The 14,013-nt window shown below is 46.3% G+C and overlaps 1 protein-coding gene across 1 annotated transcript in view; it reads right to left on the bottom strand.

The window, feature by feature from the left end:
- The window catches only part of LOC132534867 (cytosolic carboxypeptidase 4-like), a 172,792-nt gene that overhangs the window by 1,166 nt on the left and 157,613 nt on the right, over positions 1-14,013 (bottom strand). The window lies entirely within an intron of this gene.

Here is a 14,013-nt window from a genome sequence, read left to right as displayed (position 1 = left end):
TGTGGCTGGCCTAGCAGCCTTGAGAGTGCACGGGAACTCGGTGATGAATGGGGTGACCCCTGTGATCACTGACTCCTGAGGGATGGGAGCCATCGCCAAGCCCCCAGGGACCTGCCCTGCCCCACCCTGCCCTGCCCTGTGGATCTGGAAGGACAGTGTCAGGACACAGAGACGGCAGGACGTGGACCTTATTCCTACAGCCTCCCCGTTTGTTTCCATCTCTGTCAGCTTGCAAAGTCTGAGTGCTTGGTGGGGAAGGAGTTGAGTGAAGGGAGGTAAGACCACAGTTTTCACAAGGCACCCAGGACAAGCCAAGCACAGCCAGAAACTGTTGTGATATGATTAGCACATAGATGAGGAATGAAGGCAAAATACATTAAGGGCTGAATGCAGGCTGATGCTCATGTCTTCAGGATGGAACTGAAGTGCATGCCAGGCAGAAGAGTCTCAGTCTCTCTCTCTTTTAATGATTTTTTTAACTATTTATTTTATTTTACTTTATTTTATTCCCTTTTGTTGCTCTTGTTTATTGTCCTTGTTGTTGGATAGGACAGAGAGAAATGGAGAGAGGAGGGGAAGACAGAGAGGGGGAGAGAAAGATAGACACCTGCAGACCTGCTTCACCACCTGGGAAGCGACTCCCCTGCAGGTGGGGAGCCGTGGGGCCTCAAACCCAGATCCTTATGCTGCTCCTTGCGCCACATGCATTTAACCTGGTGCGCCACCGCCCAGCCCTCTCTCTGTCTCTCCCTGTTGGTGCGCAATGGCTACTCCCAGTCCCTGGACTGTCCTCTGGAGCCTCCCAGCCTTCCTAGATAACCATCTGCCATGGCCGCTTCTCCCGCTTCTCCCAGGGCTCACACACGTGAATCGAAACCTTGGTGATTAACCTTTCTCATGGGTCTGGTCTGTTCTTGCCTTCTGGACCGGTGCTCCTTCTTTGCACACAGATCCTGGCTGAGCTTTCCAGGACCTACCATGCTACTTATGACCAGAAAAACTGAGCAGCGTGCAGGGCTGAGCTATTGGTAAGGGACTCACGACCCTAATTTAGTCTTACCCCTGCCCTGCCGAGAACTGCCTATCTGGCCATACCTCAAATATAACGCCCCATACTACTGTACTGCTCTAATGAAGTGTTGAATGTTTAAACCCGCTCCCAGCTGCACTATGGTTAAGTCCTTTTAATTATAATTACAATAAGAAAGAGGGTTGCCACAGGGAACGCAGCACAGGGGAGGCACGGGCACATGGGTTCTATCTATATCTATATGTATATCTATATGTATATCTATATGTATATCTATATGTATATCTTTTTTTTTATAAATATTTTATTTTATTTATTTATTCCCTTTTGTTGCCCTTGTTGTTTTATTGTTGTAGTTATTATTGTTGTTGTCGTCATTGTTGGATAGGACAGAGAGAAATGGAGAGAGGAGGGGAAGACAGAGAGGAGGAGAGAAAGACAGACACCTGCAGACCTGCTTCACCGCCTGTGAAGCGACTCCCCTGCAGGTGGGGAGCCGGGGTTTGAACCGGGATCCTTATGCCGGTCCTTGTGCTTTGCGCCACCTGCGCTTAACCCGCTGCGCTACAGCCCGACTCCCTCTATATGTATATCTATATCTATATATGTATATGTATATCTATATGTATATCTCCATCTCTATATGTATATGTATATTTCTATCTATATGTATATCTATCTATATGTATATCTCTATCTATCTATATGTATATCTCTATCTCTATATGGATATCTCTATCTATATGGATATCTCTATATGTATATCTCTATCTCTATATCTATATGGATATCTCTATATCTATATGGATATCTCTATCTCTATATGGATATCTCTATCTCTATATGGATATCTCTATCTCTATATCTATATGGATATCTCTATATCTATATGGATATCTCTATATCTCTATACGTATATGTATATCTCTATCTCTATATCTATATGGATATCTCTATATCTATATGGATATCTCTATATCTATATGGATATCTCTATATGTATATGTATATCTCTATCTCTATCTATATGTATATCTCTATCTATATGTATATCTCTATATCTCTATAACTGTATGTATATCTCTATATGTATATGTATATCTCTCTCTCTGTCTATCTCTATATTGGCAAATTACTTTCTTCCTGACCCCTTCCGCAGTGGTTTCACTTCTATGTTACTCCACAGCTGCCCTGCCAGTGCGTTTTCGTGACACACTTGTTTCCACGTGCCCTCCGTATAAAATCGACATAAAACAGGCACTATTTACAGCATGAGATACAGCCCGCACTGTAATGTTGACAAGCACAGTTACGCAAACCTGCATGCACAGACATATTTCAAAGACCTCGGAGCCTCCGTAAACCCTGAAGGAGTCGGGGGAGGGGGATGTCTCTGACCTGATCAGGTGCAGTGGAAGAGCTGTGACAACCCAGGGAACAGAAGGGCCGGCTCAGGGACTGCTCCCTCTGCGCACAGAGAGGCATGTCTGCCTCTACCCCCGCCCCCATATAGATAAAACTACCACAGGGACACTCTGAAGTGAGGCTGAAATGTGGAAAACACAGTGCAGGCCAGACAGGGCCCTTGGAGACTAAAGACTGAGGGGGCTACTAGCTCCTGGGGGTGTCTTCGCATCTAAGATCATCCAGACTTGGGGCTGAGAAGCTGCACCATTGGAAATGCTAACAAGCTCCTTTGACAGATGCCAGCCAGAGAGCTGGGCTGCCAGAGGGAGAGGAGAGGGCAGCCAGGCAGGAGGTGGTCTGCTCCAGCCAAGCATCCCAGGGACGGCGGCAGGTCCAGCCCCTCCCCGTCAAACACAGAGGGGGAGTACAGACATCCAGTCTGGCCAGGTCATGATGGGGAAACCTCAGTGTAGGGCGGTGTGAAAGCTTGGTAGAGCTTAGGGAAGCTCTCCCCATCCTTAAATGGAGGTCTGGAAAGACACCCTGTTTGTCAGCCTCTCTCCATAGAGATGAGCCAAGAGGGAAAAGTCTCCCAGACTCAGCTTTCCCTTGTTAGACTCTCAAGCTCACAGACAGCCTATACCCTCTCTCACTTAGTTTCTCCTGGGTAGCAGCAGGCCACATGGCTGCCTGCTTCAAGGTTCAAAGTTCACACAGTCACTCAAAGTTCACACATCCACCCCACCATTTTTGATCACAAAGGAGAACACACTCTATCCTCTACCTCCCCAACACCAGACAGTAGCCTCAAAATGTTATTTCCTTATTCCCCTTGATATCTATGATTTACATCAAGCCTTGTTTATCTTCTCTCTATCTCACCTTACTGGGTTAACCCCTATGCTTCTCTCAAATGCCTGTGGATAATTAAACCTGCCTGCATCATGGAGACTAATTGTCTTGACCTTTATGTATTGCATCAATTCTTGTCATACCAGCCCCCTACCATAGGGGCAAGCTGACCTTCAAGAAACCTGTAATTTCTGATGTATTTGAAAAATGTTCTTTGTTTAACTTTCTATATATACCCAAGCCCACCCTCAAATAAATGGAGTGTTTGTACCAAGATACTCCACGAGTCCTCTTTCTTTATCATGCAGTCTCTAGAGCTGGTGATAGAGCCTTGGTAAGCTTGTCTCCTGCCTGGGGCCACCCCCCACCCCCCCGTGAGCCCCAGCACCTCAGCCTCCCTGTGTTGGGATGCAGTATACCGATGGACCACAGAAGTCGGGCACAGCGCTAGGCTGTCATCAGCCCTGGCGACAGAGCAGACAGTGACCTGTGCAAACACACAATGAACTGTGGGTGGACCCGGTCTGTGCAGATGTCCAAAGCATTGTGGGTGGACTGAACAGACTTAAAAGCACAGCCTGCCAGCAGTCCGCTCTCTCTAGCTGCTGCTGCTTCTCCTGGTCACACGCATCTCGGCTGACACTGTTCGAGATACCCTCCATTCGAGGGCTGTTCGAGGAGGCTACTTCTCCTGGGAACTGAACACGTGTGACTCAGCTAGCCGGTCAACTCTAAGACTTCTCTGCAGCCATGAGCAGCCTCTACCTCGGCTGATGACGGTTTATCTCATGGGACTGAACTTTTGATAACTACTCATGGACTTTATGGACCTGGCATATTCTTTTTTTTTTAAATATTTATTTTATTTATTTATTCCCTTTTGTTGCCCTTGTTGTTTTGTTGTTGTAGTTATTATTGTTGTTGTCGTTGTTGGACAGAGAGAAATGGAGAGAGGAGGGGAAGACAGAGAGGAGGAGAGAAAGATAGACACCTGCAGACCTGCTTCACTGCCTGTGAAGTGACTCCCCTGCAGGTGGGGAGCCGGGGTTCGAACTGGGATCCTTATGCCGGTCCTTGTGCTTTGCGCCACCTGCGCTTAACCAGCTGCGCTACAGCCCGACTCCCGGACCTGGCATATTCTTAACTCCTGATGATAACTGCTTATTTTGCAGTACCTAAAATATATGTCCCATACCTCTGTACTGCCCTAACAAAACCTTGATTCCTTTAACCTACTCCCAGCCGTCCCTCAGCCAAATCCATTAAACACCACAGCCAAAGCCCCTTTAATTTGTAGTTACAACACCCTGCATCCAGGAAGGCAGTCCAGGCAGCCAGAGGTGTCCTGCTCACTCCGAACAATGCAGCCACATGAACGGACTGGATTCCCAGGCCCAACTGTCCCTTTCAGTAGTGACCCTGCTCCCCGTCAGTGGAGAGCAGCAGTATGGCCATGTATACCTGCAAACCTGCCTTCCCACCAGTGTGGTGTCCCCAAAGCTGTGTCAGCGAGGTGAGAGTCCTCCCAGCCCATCAGCCACCAGGACCCCTCACCTCTGTCACAGGGGGATAGTAGGAACCTGACACTGACAAGGCCCCTTTCCATCTGCTTGAGTGGTGTCTCAAGAAAACAGTTCAAAGAGAAGACTTATTTTATTTTATCTTATTGCCTCCAGGGTTATTGCTGGGGCTCAGTGCCTGCACTGGGATGCATTGGATCGACCTTCCCGTGGTGCATCCCATTGAGTACCCATTCATTGGGGAAACTGAGGATCCTTCCTAGCCGACTGAATCCACATGGATCCCAGTCACTTTCAAAGCCAGCAACAAGCAGCTCCTGACAGCTTTCAAGCTGTTGGTCCTGCTCTTCGAGTCCTCCAACTTAATGTTGAGGGGCTGTCCTTTGCCAAACGCATTCTTATTGGTCAACTGGCGATACAACATCAGGCAGATGTTATTTGCCTACAAGAAACACATATAGCAGTCGATGAAGCTGCTCGATTCACCATCAGTGGATTCGATTTAATATGCTATAACCTCCATCCTAAACACGGCCTAGCCATCTACGCCAAATCGTGTCTTGCGGACGTTTACCATACGGCCTCTTCGACCTTCTACGATTCCATTACTATTGGAACTATTCAGCTCGTCAACGTATATAAGCCTCCCAGTGCCTCATGGGATAATGAGGTCCTGCCTAGCCCGAATCACCCAGCCATTTACGTTGGAGACTTTAATAGTCATCACTAAGACTGGGGATATTCCTCCACTCGTGCTGACGGCTCTATCTTAGCCGACTGGGCTTCAGCGAATGACCTCTCCCTATTATAGGATCCCAAACAGCCAGGCTCTTTTCACAGTGCTAGATGGAATAAAGACTTGTCACCCGACCTGTGCTGGATTAGCACAGTCAATGGCCAAGCCTTTCCCGCTACGAGACAAGTTCTCAAGATCTTCCCGCACAGTCATCACCGCCCAGCTATCATCCACATTGGTCTCCAGCTCCCACTGATTCTGTGCTCGGAGAAACTAAGATGGAACTTTCAGAAAGCAAACTGGCGTCTGTTCAGTGATCTTACCAACAAATCTATTCCTGCAATTCCAATTAACTCTATCCCCTCTGAAGATTCCTACAGGCGCTTCCGCCAAGCCATCTTCAAAGCAGCTTCCCAAGCCATTCCTCGTGGGAGATGTACTAACTATATGCCTTGTCTTGATGCTGAATGCGAGCAACTACTAAAACAGTATGATGTGGATGACCATCTCACTGCCTCCCTGGATGCAGCACGCCAAGCCCACTGGCAACAACTCACGGGAAGTCTGAACTTGACCCACTCAAGTAGGAAGGCCTGGAAGCCTCTTCATAGTCTGGGTGCCGGTAGCCAACCCCCTCCAGTCTCCCATCCTCCCGTATCTCCAAACTCAGTGGCCAGTCACCTAACTCAAGTTGGACGTGCTAAGATCGACCCAGTCTGGAAAAGAGAAATTTCCCATGAGTGGTCATCCCACTTCCGTTTATCTTGTCCATCTCCAAAACTCTCTCCCTTTACACTGTCTGAACTGGAAGACGCTTTGAAGAGGGTTAAACCGGGAACAGCTGCTGGCTATGATAACATCACCCCAGAACTCATTCTTAACCTGGGTCCCGCAGCAAAGAAGTGGCTCACTACATTCCTGTCCCACATCTTGGAATCTGAGTCTATGCCCAAAGTTTGGCGTTGTGCGAAGATAATAGCAGTTCTGAAACCAAAGAAAGACCCAACACTGGCCGCCAGCTATAGACCAATTTCTCTCCTCTCCGTGTGTTACAAACTCCTTGAGAGGCTGCTTCTGTCACGTATTTCTCATCTTACAGAGAAATTCCTATCATCCGCCCAAGCTGGTTTCCGCCCAGGAAGATCTACCTGCGAACCAGCCCTGGCCCTCTCAACTTACATTGAAAATGGATTCCAGAAGAATTTAAAGACGGGTGCTGTCTTTGTTGATCTCACAGCAGCCTATGACACGGTCTGGCACCGTGGTCTCCTAGTCAAGATCTCAAGATGCCTGCCTCCATGGGTGGCCAACACTATATCGTTTCTTCTCCAAAATAGAAGATTCCGGGTGCATCTGGGTGACAAGTCTAGCAGATGGAGACTTGTCTCAAGTGGCCTCCCCCAGGGCTCTGTTCTGGCTCCTACGCTATTCAATATTTACATCAATGACCTCCCAGAAACTTCTTCAAGGAAGTTCATCTACGCCGATGACATCTGCTGTGCAACTCAGGCATCCAAGTTCCACATCCTCGAGGAAACACTCACGAAAGACATGTCTCTGATATCTGATTACTGCAAAAAATGACGACTAATCCCTAGCACTGCAAAAACGGTATCATCTGTTTTCCATCTACACCATGCCTCGGCCTCGCGTGAGCTTAATGTGCAGCTTGGCGATACGAGAATCCGGCATGAAGCCCAGCCAGTCTATCTTGGCGTTACTCTCGATCGCACTCTGTCATTTCACGAACATCTCATAAAAACTGCAGCAAAGGTGGGCGCGAGGAATCACATCATTGCAAGACTGGCCAGCTCCTCATGGGGCGCGAGCGCTTCCACACTACGATCATCATCTCTGGCATTATGCTATTCCACTGCAGAATACTGTGCCCCAGTATGGTTCCGTAGCCCCCATGTCCACTTGGTCGATTCCAAATTATATTCCTCCATGAGGATCATTTCTGGAACCATCCGTTCCACCCCGGTTCCATGGCTGCCAGTTCTTAGCAACATCGCCCCGCCAGATATTCGTCGGGATGCGGCATCATCTAAGTTCATTTCCCACGTCTACGCTCGACCGGACCTGCCAATATACGCGGATATCTTCGCCCACCCTGTCCAACGCTTGATGTCTCGTCACCCAATCTGGTCCCCTACGCCTACACTGAACTTCTCTGTTCCAGAATCTTGGAAACAGAGTTGGCAGTCAGCTGAGGTAAAGAACAAACACCTCATCACAGACCCCTGTGAGCGTCAACCCGGCTTTGACCTAGCACGTTATGATCGGGCCCTCCTCAATCGCTATCGAACAGGCCATGGCCGGTGCGCCGCTATGTTCCACCGCTGGGGAGCCAGAGACGACCCGAACTGCCCCTGCGGCTACAGACAGACTATGACCCACATAGTCAACGACTGCCACCTCTCCAGACTCAAAGGAGGTCTCGAAACTTGACATCAGGCTCAACCTGACGCTGTTGACTGGCTACCTATGGAAGAAGGGCAAACGCTAGAAGAAGTGCCTGCACTACGAATCCACTGCTCCTGGATTCTATTTTTTCCCCATTTTTATGCCCTTGCTGTTATTATTGTTACTGTTGTCATGCTGCTGCTGCTGCTGTTGGATACAACAGAGGGAAATGGAGAGAGGAGGGGAAGACAGAAAGGGAGAGAGAAAGACAAACACCTGCAGACCTGCTTCACTGCCCATGAAGAGACCCCACCTGCCGGTGAGGAGCTGGGGGCTCGAACTGGGATCCTTCCACCAGTTCTCCTGCTTTTTGCCATGCGCACTTAACCCACTGCGCTACTGCCTGGCCCCCTATTTATTTTTTCATTTTTGAGAGAGATGCAGAGAGAGACACACACAGAGAGAGAAACAACAAAGCACTGCTCAGCTCTGGCTTATGGTGGTGCAGGAGATTGAACCTGGAACTTTGGAACCTCAGACATGAGAACCTCTTTGCATAACCATTATGCTGTCTACTTCTGCTCCCAAGCTCCCAAAGAGAAGACTTACATAAGACCCCTGATCTCATAGCCCAATACCCACAGTGCCTGTGCTTAGCTCTGTATCTGGCTTGAAGACAACAGGCTTCTTCTCTTAAAGACACAGACCGGCTAAAAACCTGGAAAGCCTAGTGGTGCCAAGGTCCAGCCCTGCTGTCAGGAGTGACCGGGCTTCCTCCTTTACATGGATGAGTGCTAGATATAAACACCACCTTCTCCTCAACCCAGCCCCTCACTGTGGGCATGTAGGTTGTCCCCACAGCTTGGCTCTTGTACACAGAGCTTCAGAGGACAGAAGGGTAAACTTATTATTGTCTTTAAAGGCAGATGGAGAAAGATTTTATATGATGTCTCCTATATGTGTATTTATAAAGGAACAGAGACCAAATAAACAAACAAAGGTCCCAAAGATGGAGAAAACAAAGCAGGCACACTCAGAGCATTTTGGCCCAGAGATCTCTTTGGTATTAATACTGTGGGGGAGATAAGGTCAATATTATGGATATAAACAAACCATATATATATATATATATATATTTATATTTATATTTCCAAGAACAATCTACTCAGAGGAAGATAAGGAGAGAGAAAACAGAGCTAGAAGAGTTTAATAACCAACATATATAAAGAGCTTGCCAAACTCAACAACAAGACAACAAATAACCCCATCCAAAAATGGGGGGAGAACATGGACAGAATATTCACCACCGAAGAGATCCAAAAGGCCGAGAAACACATAAAAAAATGCTCCAAGTCTCTGATTGTCAGAGAAATGCAAATAAAGACAACAATGAGATACCACTTCACTCCTGTGAGAATGTCATACATCAGAAAAGGTAACAGCAGCAAATGCTGGAGAGGGTACGGGGTCAAAGGAACCCTCCTGCACTGCTGGTGGGAATGTCAATGGGTCCAACCTCTGTGGAGATCAGTCTGAAGAACTCTCAGAAGGCTAGAAATGGACCTGCCCTATGATCCTGCAATTCCTCTCCTGGGGATATATCCTAAGGAACCCAACACACCCATCCCAAAAGATCTGTGTACACATATGTTCTTGGCAGCACAATTTGTAATAGCCAAAACCTGGAAGCCACCCAGGTGTCCAACAACAGATGAGTGGCTGAGCAAGTTGTGGTCTATATACACAATGGAATACTACTTGGCTGTAAAAAATGGTGACTTCACCCTTTTCAGCCCATCTTGGATGGACCTTGAAAAAATCATGTTGAGTGAAATAGGTCAGAAACAGAAGGATGAATATGGGATGATCTCACTCTCAGGCAGAAGCTGAAAAACAAGATCAGAAAAGAAAAACCACAAGTAGAAAACCGAGCTAGAAAGAGAAAGGACAACATAGAAAGACAATAAAATGGAAGATTTACCCCCTGACATAGTGACAAAAACAACTGTGCAGTACTGACATATCCTGGCTAAAGAAAACCTTACCAGAGAGCAATGAAAATATGAACCTTAACTAGGCAGCGTCTGTAATCACTCACTCAGGCAGAAGGGGGAGGGCAGTAGAGGGCAAAGGAGGTAAAGGGACCCAGTTTTTTTTTTTATATTTATTTATTTATTTATTTATTTATTCCCTTTTGTTGCCCTTGTTGTTTTATTGTTGTACTTATTATTGTTGTTGTTGTTGTTGGATAGGACAGAGAGAAATGGAGAGAGGAGAGGAAGACAGGTCAGGGGGAGAAAGACAGACACCTGCAGACCGGCGTCACCACCTGTGAAACGACTCCCCTGCAGCAAAACCATAAAAAGTCAATGAAACAAAGATCTGGCTGTTTAAAAAAAATTTATAAAACTGACTAGCCTCTAATAAGACTGAAAAGGAAAACAGGAGGAAGGCACTAATCACTGGTATCAGAGGGAGAACACAGACTACAGTATCAGCATCAGACCTTACACTATCAGAAAAAGAAACTCTAGACCCTTAAATTGAACAAGTTAAGCTAGGTAGACAGCGAAACGGTTATGCAAAATAGCTTTCCTGCCTGAGGCACCAAAGGGCCCAAGTTCAATCCCCAGCATCACTATAAACCAGAGCTGAGCAATGCCTTGGCAAAACAAAATAAACAAAAAGGACACATCAGATGATACAAATATAGTCCTCAAAATGCAAAACCTCTCACGATCCACACCCTATGGACTAGATCATTTGACTAGCTCTGTATCTGGGAAAGGAATGAAATTCATAATGCACAGCTCTTGAAAAAGAAAACCCTAGGTCTAGATATTCTCAAGGGGAAATTCTGCAAAATGATTAAAGAAGAATTAACACCAGTTCTCCATAAGCTACTCCAGAAAAAAAAAAGTAGGGGATAGTTTCCATTTGCTTTATGATTCAGGCATTACTTGATACTTAAGAACAAAATACGAAACACACAGGAAAGAAATTACAGCTGAAAACCCTCATGAATACAAATGTAACCTCTTCAACAAGTTCTCGGCGAAATGAATTCAGCATTGTATGTGTATATGTATGTGTATGTGTATATGTATGTGTATGTATATATATTGAATTCATATACATACACACACACACACACACACACACACACACACACACACATCCTGACTGAGGGATGGAACATGGTTTGACATTCAAAGGCCAATCAATATGACCAGATCTATCAACAGGTCAATGAGGAGACAATCATATAGTCTTTAAAACAAGAATCACACAGGGAAAGGACTTTACAAAATGCAGTGCCCACTAGTGCTCAGAAGCCCTCAGAAATAGACTGCAGTAATAGAGAGGGCTTCCTCAGTCTGATCAATAGCAGCTGCAGAAGCCGGCAACTAAAAGCACACTGACTGGTGAAAGTCTGTACACTAAGAATGGCGACAGCAGCACTCTCATCACCGCTCTGCAACATGGTGCTGGGATTCCATCAGACACAGGTTAATAACACAAAAGGTAAAATAGACAGGAAAGGGAGAGAGAGAGTTCGACAACCTCCCCAGTGTGTCCAGAACTTCACCTTCCCAGAACCCTGTCCCACTAGGGGAAGACAAAAACAGGCTGAGGGTTTGGAATGAACTGTCAATGCCCCATGTCTAGCAGAGAAGCAATTACAGAAGCCAGACCTTCCACCTTCTGCTCCCCATAAAGAACTTGGGTCCGCATTCCCACAGAGAGATAAAGAATAGGGAAGCTTCCAAAGGAGAGGATGGTGGTGGGAACTGTGTGGAATTATACCCCTGTTATCCCATTATCTTGTTAATTATTATTAAATAGCTAATAAAAAATTAAAATATATTTCTTCTTCTCTGTCTAAAGTAAAAAAGAAAAAAAAAGGAATGCAAATCTTTCTTACTGAAATATATTAAAGGGCTAGTTACAGAGAAAGAAAAAAAAAAACCTAAAGCTATCCTTATTTGCAAATGAACACAAACAAATGAACAGAAGCAAGAATTCTTCTCCAAGATACGAAGAGTGCAAGGAGGTCATATTTGACAACATCCACATGCAAACCCCAGCTGTGTTTCTCTTGTAAAGAAACATACTACTGTCACTATTTATAACCACCAGACAAAATCAGGACACTTAGATGTGAAGCAAATGGAAGCATCTTTCTCAGCCTTGGACTTCTCTGACTTCTCTTCACCCAGGTGTCAGCAGGTGTCCTACGGGATACCCTGACCGATGGCCAGATCGAGAGAGAACTGGTCGACCTCTTCCCCGTGTTCTGCATGTGCTCTGAACTAGTCCTCTGTCCCCTTTATCAACTTTAAGGACAGGAAGGCCGCCTTGCCGGCCAGTTCCTCTTTTGGTCTCTACCTCTGAATTCTGCATCTCAATGTAGTTCACCCAAACACCCTGGAGACATTTATCTTGGGGAACTGGTTCTGACCTTCATCCTAAAGGCCTCCTTCTAGAACATTCCTGTAGCCTCAGTGCCATACACAGCTCTAGGTGCTTGACAAGCATCATGGATGAGTAAACACAATCATGAAAAAATGGGTCGCTCCATCCCTCCCTCCCTCCTTCCCTTCCTATCTTCCTTTCTCTTATTATTTTTTTTTCTCTTCCAGGGTTATCACTGGGACTCAGTGCCAGAACTACAAATCCACTGCTCCTGGAGGCCATTTTTTTTTTCCATATTATTCGCTAGCACAGACAGAAACTGAGAGAGGAAGGAGGAGATGGAGAGAGAGACAGAGAGAGAGAGACGGAGAGAAACAGCCGCAGCCCTGCTTCACCACCCATGAAGCATCTCCCCTATAGGTGAGGACCAGAGGCTTGAATCTGGATCTTTGTGAGGGTCCTTAGGTTTAGTATTATGTGCTGTGCACTTAACTGGGTACACCACAGCCTGCCCACAACAATGGATATTTTTTTCTTATCTCAAGAGAAAAAGGGCTTTCCTTTTGGAAGACAGAGAAGGGAACACTAATCAGAAACCAAGTGGTATATGCTTTGGGAGGGAGGAGTGTGTGTGTGTGTGTGTGTGTGTGTGTGTGTGTGTGTGTGTGTGTGTGTGTGTGTGTGTGTGTGTTCATTCTCCTATTCCCCATACTCTTTTTTTTAAAGATCTAACACTTTCTTCCTTTTTTTTGAGATGTTTATTTATTTATTCACTTTTGTTGCCCTTGTTGTTTTATTGTTGTAGTTGTTATTGATGTTGTTGGTGGATAGGACAGAGAGAAGTGGAGGGAGGAGGGGAAGACAGAGAGGGGGAGAGAAAGACAGACACCTGCAGACCTGTTTCACTGCTTGTGAATCGATGCTCCTGCAGGTGGGGAGCCTGGGGCTCAAACCAGGATCCTTACACTGGTCCTTGTGCTTAGCGCCACCTGCACTTAACCCACTGTGCTACCGCTCGACTCCCTCTCCATACTCTTAACTTCTGATTAAATAACCAGTAAGATGATATGAATTTAAGATATGTATTTGAATATAGAGACTGTGAGAGAGAGAAAGAGAGTAAATAAACTCTGATACAATTGAAATGATTCAATAAATGGTCCATTTGAGAGAGGAAAAAAAACAACCTTGAGGGTCCAGTGGTAGCATTGTGGGTTAAACACGTATGGAGTTAAGCCTAAGGATCCCGGTTCGAGCCCCCGGCTCCCCACCTGCAGGGGAGTCGCTTCACAGGCGGTGAAGCAGGTCTGCAGGTGTCTGTCTTTCTCTCCCCCTCTCTGTCTTCCCCTCCTCTCTCCATTTCTCTCTGTCCTATCCAACAACAACGACATCAATGACAGCAACAATAATGACAACAACAAGGGTAACAACAAGGGCAACACAATGGGAAAAATGGCCTCCAGGAGGAGTGGGTTTGTAGTGCAGGCACTGAGCCCCAGCAATAACCCTGGAGGAAAGGAAAAGAAAACAAAATTTAAAAAACCCTCTAGGGTCAGGAAAAACTCAGGCCGAGTGCTTGCAAACCTGAGGTTCCAGAGGCCATAGGTTCAATCCTCACCATCACCGTATGCCACGGTTGAGCAGTG

The sequence above is a fragment of the Erinaceus europaeus genome, chromosome 20, assembly GCF_950295315.1.
Source record: "Erinaceus europaeus chromosome 20, mEriEur2.1, whole genome shotgun sequence".
Lineage (NCBI taxonomy): Eukaryota > Metazoa > Chordata > Mammalia > Eulipotyphla > Erinaceidae > Erinaceus > Erinaceus europaeus.
This window is presented reverse-complemented; position numbering and strand designations above follow the sequence as displayed.